The sequence below is a fragment of the Hemiscyllium ocellatum genome, chromosome 19 (genome assembly GCF_020745735.1).
Source record: "Hemiscyllium ocellatum isolate sHemOce1 chromosome 19, sHemOce1.pat.X.cur, whole genome shotgun sequence".
In the NCBI taxonomy this organism is placed as follows: domain Eukaryota; kingdom Metazoa; phylum Chordata; class Chondrichthyes; order Orectolobiformes; family Hemiscylliidae; genus Hemiscyllium; species Hemiscyllium ocellatum.
This window is the reverse complement of record NC_083419.1, coordinates 46,011,285-46,027,821: the sequence shown is the minus strand read 5'-3', so window position 1 is coordinate 46,027,821 and position 16,537 is coordinate 46,011,285. Positions and strand designations below refer to the sequence as shown.

The 16,537-nt window shown below is 39.5% G+C and overlaps 1 protein-coding gene across 1 annotated transcript in view; it reads left to right on the top strand.

The window, feature by feature from the left end:
- The window catches only part of LOC132824961 (adiponectin receptor protein 2-like), a 67,911-nt gene that overhangs the window by 27,106 nt on the left and 24,268 nt on the right, over positions 1-16,537 (top strand). The window lies entirely within an intron of this gene.

Sequence of the window (16,537 nt, the reverse complement as noted above, 5' to 3'; positions counted from 1 at the left end):
CTATTCATATACCCATTCAGATGCTTTCTAAATGCTGCAATTGTACCAGCCTCCACCATGTTCTCTGGCAGCTCATTCCATATACGTACCACCCTCAGTGCAAAAGTTGCCCCTCAGGTCTATTTTATATATTTCCCACCTCACCCTAAACCTATGCCCTCTAGTTCTGGACTCCCGCACCCCAGGGAAAAGACTTTGTCTATTTATCCTATCCATGCCCCTCATGATTTTATAAACGTCTATAAGGTCACCCCTCAACCTTCGAATATTCCAGAGAAAACAGCCCTAATCTATTCAACCTCTCCCTATAGCTGAAACCTGGCAACAACCTTGTAAGTCTTTTTTGAACCCTTTCAAGTTTCATGACATCTTTCCAATAGGAAGGAGACCAGAAATGCACGCAATATTCCAACAGTGGCCTAACCAATGTCCTGTACAGCCGCAACATGACCTCCCAACTTCTATATTCAATACTCTGACCAATAAAGGAAAGCATACCAAAATGCCTTCTTCACTATCCTATCTACTGCAACTCTGCTTTCAAGGAGCTATGAACCTGCACTCCAGGGTCTCTTTGTTCAGCAACACTCCCCAGAACCTTACCATTAAGTGCATAAGTCCTGCTAAGATTTGCTTTCCCAAAAAGCAGCACATCACATTTATCTAAATTAAACTCCATCTGCCACTTCTCAGCCCATTGGCCCATCTGATCAAGATTCCATTGTAATTCGAGATAACCTTCTTCGCTGTCCACTACATCTCCAATTTTAGTGTCACCTGCAAACTTACTACCCATACCTCTTATGCTCACATCCAAATCATCTATATAAATGTTGAAAAGTAGTGGATCCAGCACTGATCCTTGTGGCACTCCACTGGTCACAGGCTTCCAGTCTGAAAAACAACCCTCCATCATCACCCTCTGCCTTCTATCTTCGAGTCAGTTCTGTATCCAAATGGCTAGATCTCCCTGTATTCCATGAGATCTCTCCTTGCTACCCAGTCTCCCACGGGGAACTTGAAGATTAAAAAAAGCAAATTACTTGTACTTCATTCAATAACATTAATCGTATTCATTGTTTAAAATGCAGTCTCCTCTACGTCAGGAAGGCTAAATACAGAGCACAAATGTAACTCACTCATTTTGTTTCTGTTTTTATCATCCTCCCCAAAACTTCCCTTTTGTTCTTCCTTTCCAATGTTCCTTAAAGCCTGTCATATCCAACTTTACCCTAGTTCCAAAAAAAAGGTCATCAATATGAAAAGTGAGTTCAGTTTCTTCCTCCACAGATGCTTTTTGGTTGGTGACTATTTCCAGAACATACTCGTGCTTTAGCTTTTCTCTTTTACAGGTGCTGACTGAGCTGTGCATTTCCATTCTTACTACAGAATCCTTAAGTTTTCAGCTCACTAACATTAAGTGATGAACTTTTTTGAAAGCCTATCCTAAAGCAGGATTAAGTTTTGTCACCAGCAAGAAGAATTTATTTACTTATTTGCTGTGCTGCTGTCATGTTCTGGGGTCTCGTCCAATGCATGGCTGTCAGAATATGTGCAACATGCAGATTTAAAAAGATCACAGGATTAGTGTTTATTGTACTCAGCACTGCTATCATACATAATTTGAAACCAACTCCTATTATGTGATCCTTACCCTTTTAATGGGGTCATAGACCTCAAATTCATGCCTCAGTTTGGACTCTGTTGTATCATAGTTCACCCTGGCAACAAACTGCTTCATTATCTGAGGAGTTGTGAATGCAATTGAGTATTGCAGTCATGAATGAACATTGCACTTCTGATCTTATGATGTAAAGAAGTTTATTGATGAAACAGCTGAAAACATTTGCACCTATGTCATTGTTGAAGAAATCCTGAGTTGAGATGATTGGCTTCAAACAACCAAAGCCATTTTTATGGCTGTAACCAGTGAAGAGTTATAGTCGGGGGTAAATGTAGGGGAGTGGTTCTGGGTGGGTTGATGTTCGGATGGTTGGTGGTTACTTGTTGGACCGAAGGGCCTGTTTCCACTCTGAATGGAATCTAATCTATTCTAATTCCCACTGACTTCAAATTTATTTGTATTAACTTTTTTGGCATGCAGTCTTCTACATATTTACTGAAAACTATGATAGTAATGGCATACTTGTTTAGGTTGGTTGCTCAGAGATCATCACAGAATCTCTACGGGGTGGAAGCAGGCCTTTCAGCCCATCGAGTCCACACCAACCCTCCCAGATTAATTATTGTGAAGAAATGAATTTTATAGATCAGCTTCCATTCCCTCATTTCATATTCAGAATATTTTAACTTGCGTTAGATGCATTCAGCTTTTGTGAAAGAACATCTATTTGATTTTGGAGAAAAGTTGTTGCATTCAAAAGATAAAATCTGTTTGGTTAATGCACAAAATATCGGGTGTTTTCAGGGTATCTGATTAAATTCTGAGTGGAAAATACCTTTCTGAAATTTGAACTGCATTGCTTCACGTGAAGGGCTTCTTGAAATGAAAATAATTATAACTTCACAAATCTCCATTTCGTCTTCTAGAATTGTTTCCATAATAATGTTCCTTCACTTTATTTATGTTGTGGGTCTGCTTTGGCAACAGATGTAAAATTGGTGCATATACACAATGAATTGCTGCCGTGCCACACGTGTGTATAATGTATGCATGGCCTAGATGTCAAACTTTAAACTTCTCGAGCAAGAATCCTGTTAGAACCCTGTGATTGGCTGTGAAAATTAAACATCAACTATTAAATATTTCAGTTGAAACTTGCAATTTGAAAAATTGCACAACTTCAAATATCTTTGAAACCCCAAAACTGGTTTTGTTTTAGTTTATTCTGCCAAAATCCACAATGGTGTTTTGGGAAAATGTTACCAGTTTATCCTTTGCAACAATCAAGATACACTAGGTGTAGAAAAATGAATTACTTACAAGAATGATTTTTTTTGTAAAATGTAGTCTTTTGTATCGTTTAAGATCTAATTTCTTAAGGAAAATCCTGGCCTTTTGTCAAGACCACAATAGCTTTAAGACACTGATCATTGGTTTATTGTGGCTTATATTTGTTTCCTTGCCCTATTCTCTTTCACTTTTCCTCCCCACTGCTCATCCACCTCCAAATAAAGTGAATAACTGGCTGCTTGAACTGAATATAACTTCAAGTTTGTGATCACAATACATAAATTTTTTCCAGCGTAAGAGGAAGTCCTGTTTTAGTTATAGAGTCATAGAGCGATGAATAGCATGGACACAAACCCTTTGGTCCAACTTGTGTGTGTCAATCAGATTGACTAAATAAATCTAGTCCCATTTGCCAACATATGGCCCATATTGCCCTCTGCCCTTCCATCCAGATGTCTTTTAAATGTTGTAATTGTACCAGCCACCATCACTTCCTCTGGCAGCTCGTTCTGTACTTTCTGCTGTCACTTGTGTGGACCAGCATTATCAATTTTAAGCATTTACAAGTCTAGATGTTGTAAATAAGCATTTTTTGTTTTTTGTCTCCCCTTTACAACCGGTATTTGCAAAAAATCAGATCAGGCATTGTTTATGGAGTAAGCATAGAGTTAATGTTCTGACATTAGAGCTGGGAAAGTTTAGAAATTAGGTTTTTAAGCGATTGAAAGGGGGAAGAGGGTGAACAAAGAACACAAAGGATGGTATGTACTAGTATCATAATGAGATATTAAATGTCAGAAATGTTTGTGTTGTGAGGCTGAAGTGGTAATGAGACAAATTTTAAAAATATTTTAATGTGAAATACAGAATGATGAACAGCTTCCATCTAAAAGCAGAGGGAAATTTAGTACGTCCCTGAATTTGCAAACAAAAGGAAATAGGTGTGTACAGAGATTATTTATGCTCTAAAATTGCTGACCTCGATATTGAGTCCTGAAGACTGCAGAATATCTAACCAAGCTTATGTTGAGTTTCATTTGGAACATTGCAGAAGCTGAGGACAGGGAGGTCACCGTGAGAGCCAAATACAGAATTAAAATGACAGGAGATGGAAACCCATGGTCATGTTTACAGTCTGAACCGGGTGATTACTATTCTGCATTTGTTTTGCCTGGTGTAGAGCAGACCTCATGGTGAACAGTAAATGCAATGTAGTAAATTCACTGTTTTCAGCTGAAAGAAATGTTCGGGGCATTCTGTGAGAAGGAGGTTTTTAAAAAAAACAAGTATTAATCTCTGAACTTGCATGGGGAGGGGTGGGGTGTTGGAGGTGATTGGCGAGTGCAGAATATTGAATGAACAGTAGTGGAGGGGCCAGTTTATCAAATAGGAGTGGACTCCTCCATTAAGGAAAGAGGAAGAATTAGAAAGATTGCATCATCACTGTGATAGGTTCAATTGGAAAGGAATAAAGAATTTTTCACCTATTCCACAAAGTCAAAGCTGTAGCTAGAGTTATGTTACTATCCCTAACAACACCTTGATTTGGAGAATGCTGTTTCAATCTTTATAAAGGAAGTTAAAAATCACACAACACTAGGTTATAGTCCAACAGGTTTACTTGGAAGCAGTAGCTTTTGGAGCACTGCTCCTTCAAGTAGCTGTGGCTCCCTATAAAGGAGCAGCTCTCCGGAAACTAGCACTGCCAAATAAACCTGTTGGACTATAACCGGAGTGTTGTGAGAGTTTTAACTTTGTCCACCCCAGTCCAACACCTACTCCTTCACTTCATCAAAGAAGAGAATGACATAAGTATTATGGTTCACTAAGGGAGAGCTGATTTTGAATAGAAGTAGTTGGTATCACTCAGGAAGTTGACCGATCCATGGATGCATCCTAGGTTGTTGAAAGAGAGCAGAAATTCTGATCTCGATCTTTCAGTCCTCTTTGGATATTGTATTTGCCAGAGGACTGGGGATCACGAATATTAAAAATCTAATCACAAATGTGAATTTTAGTAAACCTGGTAATGACAGGTCAGTCATCTAATATCCACTCTCCAAGTAAGCATCGTGACTTAGTGTCATTCTGCTGACATTTTTTCCATGTCTTTCACTTTATTTCTGTTTAATTAATTGTCTGATACACTCTTGTATTCATCAGTGGGCTCTCTCTCCACCAGACATCCAGGCATTTCATTCCAGACCTGAGTCACTTATTGTATGAAAGTTTCTCATGCCACATTGGCTCCCTTTACACATTACTTAAAGTCTGTCCCTCTATTCTGGATCCTTTTATGAGCAGGAACATTTCCCTCTCTCTACCCTATTTGTCCCCTGCACAGTTTTGAAAACTTCTGTTTGACCTCCTCTTAGCTTTCTCTCCAAGGAGAACAGTCCTCACCCTCTTCAATATGTCCTCGTAACTGAAATCTCTCATTTTGGAACTATCCTTGTAAATCGCTTCTGTACACTGCCCAGTGCATTAGCACCTTTCCTATATTGTGGCCTCTAGAAACGTGCACAATACTGTAACTGAGGTCTTAAGTGCCTTTTAAAAGTTCAGCATAATGTCTTACACTCAATGCATCTATGCCTAGGATACTCTTTGCTTTTGTTAACTGCTCTCTACACCTGTTCAGCCACCCTCAATGATCTATGCACATATACACATGGATCCATCTGTTCCTTTAGACCCACTTTAGCCTTGTACCCGTTTGTGTTGTCTGCGTATGTTCTTCCGAGCAAAATGCATTCCATTGGACTTTATCTGCCACCTTTCCCTGCACCCACTCTAACCTGTCAAATTTCCACAATGTCCACAGTTTATGGTGTTTCCAAGTTTTGTGTATCTGTAAACTTTGAAATAGTTTCTTGCACACCAAAATTCAGAATGTGAATATATATCAAGAAAAGAAAGGATCCCAATGCCAGCCCTGGTAACTTCACTATGACCTTCCTCTATCCCAAAAAGAAATTGTTAAAGATTTTTATTTGAAATGTGGGTCGTGCTGTCATTTATTGCTCATTCTAATTGTACAGAGGCAAATTACAATCAACCACATTACTGTGGGTCTGGACTCCCGTGTAGGTCAGATCACATGCAGGAGCACATTGCCGATCCAAGTCATTGCCAGTGTGAACCATGACCTCTAGCAGTACACCCTCCCAGCAGAATACCCTGCAGTTGCTCTGTAACATTCTTGATCCTGGTACCCGGGAAGCAACATACCATCCGACAGATATGTGAAATACCATAGAAATGCTTATCTGCTGTTCTATCTAACTAATCTCAAATCTGTATTGCTGTTCTTTCTGCCCAGCTGAGTTCTCGTTCTACTAGCATTGTATTTAAAGGACCATCTTTCACCATTCTCACCAGCCCCAAAATGATACTTTCATCAAACATGTCTTCACCTCACAGAACGTGGCTCTGACTGCACTCCCTTGGCAATCCAGTGCCCCCATCAACTTTGAAAATGGACAACTGATTAGTGTGCAGGACTCCAGGGGATGCCTGTTTCGTTTGGACTAACTGGCTCCTAAACTGTGGTGTAGTCAACTCTCTGAATGTGTTATTGGTGCAGCACAGTGACTCCACCTGCTTCTCAAACTCTGAAATCGGCGCACAAGGTTTCTGTAGCTGCATATCATCTTGGTCACAAGCTGCATTTTAGACTTGATCGGGCTATTTTGCCATGTCTTAACTTTACTTCCTTTACATAAATTGTATTCTCCTTTGGCCTTAGGTTAGGTGATGGTCTAGTGTTATTATTGCTAGACTAATAATTCAGAGAGGAGAAAGTGAGGACTGCAGATGCTGGAGACCAGAGCTGAAAATATGTTGCTGGAAAAGCGCAGCAGGTCAGGCAGCATCCAAGGAGCAGGAGAATCGACATTTTGGGCATAAGCCTAAAGAAGGGCTCATGCCTGAAACGTTGATTCTCCTGCTCCTTGGATGCTGCCTGACCTGTTGCGTTTTTCTGGCAACACATTTTCAGCTAATAATTCAGAGACCCAATGTTCTGGGAACCCGAGTTTAAATTCTGCATTTGAATCCAGGAAAAGTCCGGAATTGAGAGTGAAATGGTGACCACAAAACTGATGTTGGAAATATTTATTATTGGAAAGTTCTATCTGGTTCATGAGTGCCCTTTTTAGGGAAGAAAACTTGTCCTCACTGGCCTGGCCTACATGTCACTCTAAACCCACGATCATGAGAGTGCCTCTTAATTGCCTTCTGGGCCGTTAAGGATGGCCAAAAATGTTGGCCTCACCAGTGATGCCCACATCCTATGAGTGAATGGGGAAAAAAAGGTTACTTATATTTGCTCAGCCTCGGGATTGATCAGAGTGTTGCACAACCAACAAAGGCCTTGAAGTGCAGTCACCATTACAGTGCATGGAACATGGTAGACAATCTGCACTAACTTTCTGGGTTATGGGGGGGAGAAAGTTGGATGTGGGCACAAATAGTGCTCTCTTGCTTAAGTACTGGCACAGGCACGATGGGCTACATGGCTGTTTTTCTTGTCTTGGTATTTCTTTGTAAGCAAAGATTTTAGGAAAGTTGTATTCATCATTTGCAGGTCTTTTGGTGCCTGGTCAGGCTTATCTGTGACTGACTCATTCTCCCACAGTGGATATAGGTGAAGGTGCAATTGCTGCTGGAGGCAGTTGGATTATCCTTCCCTCCTTTTATGTTTCACAGTGGCTCCTTGCTCTTGGGCAGTCAACTATCTTTTATCTGGGCAACGTGACCATCCAACACAGCTGGCTTTGCAGGAAAATAGCTTTAATGCTGGTGATATTAGCCTTTTCCAGGATTTTCAGGTTTGTAAAACAGTCTTGACACTGAATTTGGAGTTCACTGTGGAGGCAGACTGATGAAGTACATCGTCAGTAGTAAAGGATCTATGCCGTGACTTGGCACAACATAGAAAGTTGGTGAGGACTGTGGCTTTGTCCATTTTGAGTTTGGTCTGCGGTCTGAGGCTGTGGTTGCCTCACACTTGTAGATTCACTGTTTTTGGGGCCTTATTGTCTATGGCGGCTTCAATGCAATGATGCTTCCCAAAAATGTTCCCAGCTGGTTACCTCAGTGACACTGCTTGGTGAATTTGTATTCTTCTGTAGGTGCATGCTGATGCAGGACTTTGGGCTAAAATGTAATGAAAACCGATGAATTGTACTACCTCAGAAAAACATGTTGTTAACTGTTGCAAGTCTGACTGGGCCAGGAAAAGTACATTTATTAGTGAGAAGGTCACAGATGAGTGTGTCTCGTGTGAGCCTGAAGAAATTGGAGGTTGTAAAGATTTCCATCAATCCAGAAGCACGCACAAATCCCCTCATCAAGGTCTTTGGTCTTTTATGCTATAAAATTCTGTGATGATCCAATGACATTCCAATGAAGTACTGATTTCTGTGGTGTGCCTGGTGCTGACTTGCAGGTTAATCGTTAAGCCCAGTTCTGCCTATCCTGTTGATACAGGTGACTGATCCAACTTTTGTGATGCTTTTGAAGATAATCAGCAAAATACCCTTTTGATATGTTTGCCAACTCAAAAATAAGTCAATTAGTCTCTTGGCTCATTGTTTATGGAATATTGCTAGGTCCAAAGTTGCTGCCAGATTTGTCCCATAGTAGTAACATGGCTCTATGAAAGTTCACTGATGGAAAATAAACTTTGTTTCTCTCTTCACAAATGCTGTCATTCTTGTGGAGCATTTCTAATTTGTTTTGATTTTTAATTCAAATTTCCAGCATCAGCTGTTTCTACTAAGAGTTTGGCCTGGCACCTTTTTTAATATTGCATAAAATGTTGCTTATTGAGTAACTGCCTGACTGTTTGCTTTGATATGGATTTTGTGACTTAGACTATCCATTTTTAGTTTCACAACAAATCCGGTCTAGCTTCCAAATCAACAGTCACTTTTTAAACTGAACATTTAGACGTTTGCCAGGAATTCATAACGCTAAGTTTTTAATTGTGAAACTAACTTTGTGATAGATAGTAGAGGTAGGTGTTTGTTATTCAGACATATTTCTGGAAGAGTTTAATGTTACAATAATTAATTCCATTACAAAATATATTTAGGTGATTAAGGTCTTTGCACAATAGCAATCCTCCTGTCTACAGAAAAATTACAGCCATTGACCGTACAGAACTCACATGCTGTTCATCTGAAATACTGCAGCCCCAAGTATTGTATTTCATCTTACTGACTCACTAAATATGGCGTATATGCTGTAAATTATGAAATATGTTTCTTTGCTTTAAGTAAAATCCTGCTGAACGTTCTTATTGTTTCTGTACCCCAATGTTGTTCTATGCTACTTAGTGTCATTGTAACAGCTAAACCTTGTGTTGATTTGAGAGTTGATCAATAATTCTGCCTTGGTGAATGAACATTTTGTTAAGAAGAATCCATAATAAGCTGGATCTCCAATATGTGTTTGAGCATACCTTTCGTTTTAAGAGAAACTTGTTAAATGACCAGGTTTAATAGGCTGCAACCAATGGTACAAACTTGGCCAGAATTTCCAAGGCAGCCAAATTAACTAAATCTTAGGAGGATTGTCACTTCATAATTTTTTGCAAGATTATATAGTTTAAATGTGTGGGCCCTTACTTTTTTTATATGATCATAGACATGCAGTGAAGTTACTTAAAGGAGCTGATCTGTGCTCGGTTTGCATGGGAGCTTGCAGCTTAGTTTTTGGTAGTGAAGCTTGGAGGAGGGCTCCCACCCGAGTCCCAAACTCCAGTGGGTTTGCAGAAGTAACATTTGGGGTTGAGTTTCCCTTTTTTTAGGGCAACAAAGATGACTTTGGAAGAGGATTGATATCCCAGTCTAGAATCCCTAACAAGAATCCTGGGCACATTGGATTGATGCCATCAAACTTCAGTCAAATGCTAAACTGTCAGTGATTTGATTTCAGAAAGTGGATGACCATTTAGGATTGAAGTGAGGAGAAATTTCAGGTTTCAGCAAGCTCTATTAGTCAGTTTTTGTAATAAATAACATTATGGTTTAATCAAAATAAATCTTGTTCAAGTTCGATGCAGTTATTGGCTAACTTGCATATAGTTTTTATATATATGCAAGAAGTATATATGCTTATTTCTCTACATAGCTGAACATTGCTGTGCAAGGAAAGAGAGAAATCACTGATTTTTTTTTTGTAGATTTTGACCTTTTAAATAAAAAAAACTTCTGCCAATAGTATTTTAAAGTGTAAATAAATAAACTGAGATGTTCTAGAGTTAGCAAACCTGGCTATATTAAAATTAAAACAATATATTGTAGGTGCTGGAGTTCTGATATGAAAACAAGGTGCTGGGGAAACTTCAGAACTGAGGTCTGAAGAAGAATCCTACCAGGCACGAAGCGTTAACTGTTTCTTTCTTCATGGATGCTGCAAGACCTGCTGAGTTTCTCCAGCATTCTGTTTGTTTTCCTTTATCCAACTTGTCATTTATTTAAGAAAACTATCATGACTTGGATAAACTTAATTTCCCTTTCACAAACATGCTGAACTAATTGACTCATTGTTTCTTGTTTTTTGTTTTTCTTGAATAATTATTACATTAGGCCTTTTCTAGTTTTAAGGAATTTTGGGAGATTTTAATCATGCAGCTACTTTCTCCACAGCTGTTGCTTTTAAGACCTGGGGACACAGGTCATCTGGGCCTGCGGGGGAACCTGTCAGATCTTCCGTCTAATAGTTTCCTAATTATTATTCTAGTGATTATTTTAGGTTCCTTCCTCCCTCTTGATTTTCACGTGACTTAGAGGAGATTTCTAAGGCTTCTACGGTTTAAAAAAAACACAGAATATCTTTTCATTCCTTCTGCTATTTCTTTCTTTTGTTATCTGGATTTATCCTGTTTAATTTTAAACTTTGTGGTTTAGAGTAACTTACTAAAACTGTTTATATTAAACACTGTTTTATGTAAACTTCTTGATGTTGTATAAACATCAGCATTGCAAGGAAATCTCTTCCTTGTTTTTGAATCATTATTGCATCAGCATAGCATTTCAACATGTAGAGTAACTATAGTCTCCTATAGTCAGCTCAATTGGCTAGATGGCTGGCTTGCAATGCAGAGTGATGTCAACAGTACATGTTCGGTTACTATGAAGGCCCTGCCTTTTTAACCTTGCCTGTCTGAGGCATGGTAATCCTTAGGTTAAACTCACCACAGTTGTCTTTCTCTAATGAGAGAGCAGCCGTAGTATCTTCTGCAATTATGACAACTATACCTTAGTATTTTCCAAAATCAAATTGTTCTGACTCAGTAAATAGACCGTAACTAGATGAACAAAGGAAAAATGACTTGCACAAAATGTAAAGGTAGAACTAGAAAGGGGCTTACTGGAATTAATGTAGGAAAATGCTGAAACAATTAAAATGACAATCATAAGGAAAATGTGTGTCCTGGTTAAAAAGACAAAACAACTGAACCTAATAAGAATCTATAAATGAACCAGTGGTGATGAAACTGTTGTAGCAAAGAGGAAGTGTCCCGACCTCTGAATCAGAGGTCATATTCAAGTTCCACCTGCCCCTCAGTTATTGTACCATGACCGAACATGTTGATTAAAACACCAAGCCAGTAGCGATCTGTGGAAATATACTTTTAGGCAGTGAATGGTGATCTAGAATGCACTACTTTCATCAAACTTTCTGACAATGATAAAACTTTGAACAAAAGGGAATTGGATAAATAATAGGACATAATTTACAGGGCTATAGGGAAAGTGCAGATAAGCGGGACAAATTTGGGTAGTTCTGTCAGAAAGCTGATATGGGGATCATGGGTTGATTTATCTCCTTTGTTTCAACATTCTGTATTAATACAATTCACTCGGGTAATGTGTCGGAACTCGAGCGATACAGTTCACTGGGGTGGTGTGCTGGAAGTCGAGCCCTATTCTCAGAGTTGTCACAAAATTAAATATTTTGAAGTAAAGAATTCCCAAACTTGTCACATTTTTAGATACAAATTGATGAAAAGTATGGACCAAATCTTTGTACTGAACAAGAATTGTTATTTATTACAAGTAATTAATCTACTTAGAAGTAAAGAGTTGTAAACTGTCAGTGTATAACATTGCAAATTAAAAGGAATCCCCTTAAACTCTTACATGTACACGCACAGGCAAACAGATAAGGAAAAACAGTTTATCGGCAGAGAAAACTAGGAGGCAGTTCAGTGGACCCTGTTCACAGGGTGCTGAAGTGTTCCTTTATAATTATAATGCTGGTCAGAATGTTGCTTTTCAGTCGTTTGTCTTAGATCCTTCCACTTGTTTTCAAGAAACACATGCTGGCTGATTAGCTTATTAAAGGTCTCTGACTTAGCAATCTAAAAATTGCAGCTTACTTACAACTGCTGAAGGAACGGTAAACTGGTTTTCTTTAAGTTTTAAAGTGAGTTTTGACTGCAAAGGGCAGCTCTTGTGCCGATAGAGATCAAAACTCCTCTCCTTACAGGTCGTTCTGCTAACATGTGTGACATCTGTATTCCTCTGCACCCTTGCAGTATAGAACATCACGCTGTAGAAGATTGCTAATAGAAAATCACTATACCCATTCAGTAGAAAGTTTGTGTTATCCAAATAACATCTACAATTCGTCAATCACGTTATAGCCAATTCACACTGATGTGTGTTATAGCAGAATGACCTGTACTTTGTTCCCAGCCCCAAGGTGTTCAATTTCCTGAGAACCAATTATGTGGTTGTTGGCAGGTAGAAGGATTTTGTCATCAATAATTGTTCACTAGTACATAGACCAACCAACTACAAGTTGCCACCTAGCTGTATCTATGCACAGAACTCCTTGGCTCCAATTTGCCTATAGCCACTTTAATTATTGCTTGCTTAAGCAGCAATTTGCACAGTGCTTGCTATGAGTATTGGGTTATTTGTTTCTTCAAGTTCTTTCTCATTTATGTCTGCAATTTAATAAAGCATAAAAGTAAAAAGACATGGTCTTCACAATAGTCAAAACTAATCCTTCTGTAATTGAACAGCAAGAGGGCAAATGAGTAAAAACTGAAGGATGAAAATTAGTTTTAAATGGAAGCTGAGCATAAAATAATGGCAGATCACTTACCAAGGGGAATTCATGAGTAACATGAATTATCTCTAGCATAATGGGTGAATTTGCCATTAATGACATGAAGTCTCAAGCCGAATAAGCACAAAATCAATGAATCCATGAGCATGGATGATATTTAGTGGTTGAGTGATGGTCATAAACCAACTATTGTAGCAATAATGTTATATTACTTGGATTCCTCCCCTGGAATTTGTCATAACTCCCATATTGAACTGGAACAAAAAGCAACATTTTGGTTGGAGCTATGGTACTGGATTTTCTGCTCAGGGCAGGCATTCAGGTGCTGGTGTACCTCTGTACCTAGTTAGTGACTTTCTGCCTTAAGACTGTGTGAAGCAAAGCTCTTATGTTGAGTATCCTCCAAGATGGTGCACCATGGTCATGTATTTCTTCCTTCAGGTGTGTGGCCTCAATTATAAAGTACAGTATCTGTCTATGAAGTGGACTTGCATATTTTCCCAGGTTTTGTCTGTACTGTATCTGAACCTGATCAAGGTTTGGGGCAAGATTATTTTGTTTCAAAGCTCTCCCCCAGTAGGGGTGGTGGTGGTGGTTGTAAGGAAGCTGCTGCTCAGAAACGTGGCCTTTGTCAGTGGTGTTCTTGGAGCCTAGTGGAGGAGAGAGCTCAAGGTGCTGAGGGTGACTAGATTTCAGACTTGTTGGATGTTGGAGGAACAAGCTGAATGACATCACTTCGGGTGTCATCATTTTGGTCTTTGGTCAGCATCTGCTACACAACCAAAGCCATCCGGGCACTCATGACCATGGTATTTGGCTCCAAATATACACAAGACTGAGGCAGCTGACGAGTGTGGTGAACTTTCAGGTAACCTGACTCCAGTCTATATGGAACTTGACATTAACCTCAGGAAATGAGTCCACCCTCTGGAACCTGTGCACTATGAAGTGTCTTAAGGAAATTTCCTTTGTGTCCACAAATAGCACATTTTCTATATGGGCTGCTGCAAACTTTCTATTTCCCCACCTTAATCCACTGTCTGGAGATGCCCTGGAATAATGTCCTATTTTCTGGTAGCAGAAATTCCCAGTAGAAGGCTTGCTAGAGAAGTTCTCCTTCACATCAGTGATGTGCCATGAAGTGTGCTCCATGCAGTCATCCTACGCGATAGGTATTTAAGTATGTGCTAGGCCATGTGTTTTGTGGCCCAGAAGCAATAATTTTTCTTGTTTGTTTTGAATGTTTTTGTTTGCAGCGCTTGTTTAATTATTAGATGTTTTTACATTTTTCATCACATTTCAACCCCATGATGCTGATTTCTGGCCAATCTGTATATGGTGGGGTGGAGGCGAGGAGAACAGATTGGACGATTTTTTGCTCTTGGACCTGGCAGGTCTAGATCAACAGATCCAGGCAGCAGACCATGATGGAGGTCGGAGCACTTGACTGTTTGTCTGTCTTGAGGTTACATGTGCATTAGAGTGACCATGGCGGGGGAGGGGAGAAGAATGTGGAATCACCTGCACAATAGAAATCTTTGAGTGCCGTAGGCCCCCAGGAACTGGTATGCTTCAGCATCCTTGGTAATAATATTTTGATAAGTCTCTGTTGTAGTTTTCCACTATCCTTTTCATTTTTGATTTTGTCACAGTGTCTGAGGCTGTTTGATCTGAAATCTATTTGTTTAAATGTGCTGTGTATCCCAAGGTTCTGCATTTTGGGCAAGAGATTTTAAGGTATTTAAAAGATGGTGATCATAACTCTTAAGATTTAAGGTAACTATGCAAAAGGACAAAGCTGGACTAAAAATGAAGGTTCTGGATTGGGGAAAGGCTGATTTTTATATGAAGCAGGATCTGGCCAAAATGAACTGGGAGTAGCTGCTTGTAGGAAAAGGAGCTTAGGAGAGCAAGGAGGTGGTATGGAAAAATACTGGCAGGTAGAACAAAGAAGATCCAAAGATGTATGAATATTCTGGGTTAAGAGAATAACCATAGAGTAGAAACCAAAGTGGTCATCAGTGTGTGGAGCTGGCAGACATTGATGTGAAGGATAACGTAGGTGTAGAAATCAGGAAAGGTGACTGTGATACACTGAGAAGGAGGAGGTTTTAGCAGGTTTTAAAATTGGATAAATGCCCCAGATCCAGAAGAGAGAGAGAATTGCAAGGGCCCTGACCTTTAATTTTTCAAATCTTCTCTGGCCACAGGAGAGTTGCCAGAGAACTAGAGGACAGCTAATGTAGTACCATTGTTCAGGGAGGTTTGTAGGGATAAGTCAGGGTACTATAGGTTATTGAATCTAATATCAGTGGTAGAAGTAGGAAAATTTTGTTTTTGAAAAGCTAATGGGTAGAATTAACTTCCTCCTGGAAAGGCCAAGGATAAATCGAGGATAATCGGCATGTCTTTTTCAGGGAGAGATTATGTCTTGCAGGTTTAACTGAGCTTTTTTAAGGAGGTAATTAGGTATGTAGGTGAGACTGGTGCAGTTAATGTAGTTTACATGGACTCTAATAAGGCTTTTGACAGTGTTATATTGGAAAACTCATCCAGATGGTAAAAATCCATAGGATCCAGGACAATGTAGCAAATTAGATTCAAAAGTGGCTCACTAGCAGAGGTAAAAATCAATGAGGTTGCTGTCTGAACTGCTGTGCTCTTCCAGCACCACTAATCCTCACTAGCAGAGGGTAATGGTGGAAGGTTGTTTTTGTGAGTAGAAGCCAGTGTCCATTGGCTTGGTGCTGGGTTACTACGCTGTTTGTAATGTCCAAGAATGATAAAGTAAGAAATCACATAACACCAGGTTACAGTCCAACAGCTTTATTTGAAATCACAAGCTTTCCGAGTATAGTGCCTTCATCAAATGAAGTGAGAGGGAAGCACACAGAACATAGAATTTATGGACAGAGTGATCAAAAGATCATACAAATGTGTGAGGGGAGTGTTGATTGCTAAGTGTCTGCAGGTGACCAAGGGTGTTAGATGGTGTGAGTAAAAAGCCAATAGTTCAATAGGGATGACCTATAATTCAATTAAATGAGGCAGAGAGATAATTACAAAAAATTGAAAGTAAGGAGACAGATCAAGTGAATGGAATAACATGGAAAAACAACAGAAGCTTTTGGAAAACGAGCAGGTCCAGCAGTGTGAAGGAAAAGCAGAGGAAGGATCACTGGATCCGAAACGTTTTCTTCACAGATACTGCCAGACCTGAGCACCTCTTCCCCATTCCCCCCCCCCCCCCCCCCCCCCCCCCCCCCCAAACTCTAACCAACAGCCTCTGCTCCTGATTTACTTCATCCACAGTTCTTTAGGTTTTCATTTGACTGGAATAACATCTTAGGAATAAGAATAGCATACCTAGGGTCTAATCAGAATACTTTGATCAGTAAGTTTGCAAATTACATCAAAATTGGTAAATAGTGGAGGCTGAAAACCTTAGGCTATAGGATGGACTTGTCAGATTGGTAGAATCATGGCAAATGCAATTTAATTTGGCAAAGAGAGGGGCAGTACACTTTAGAA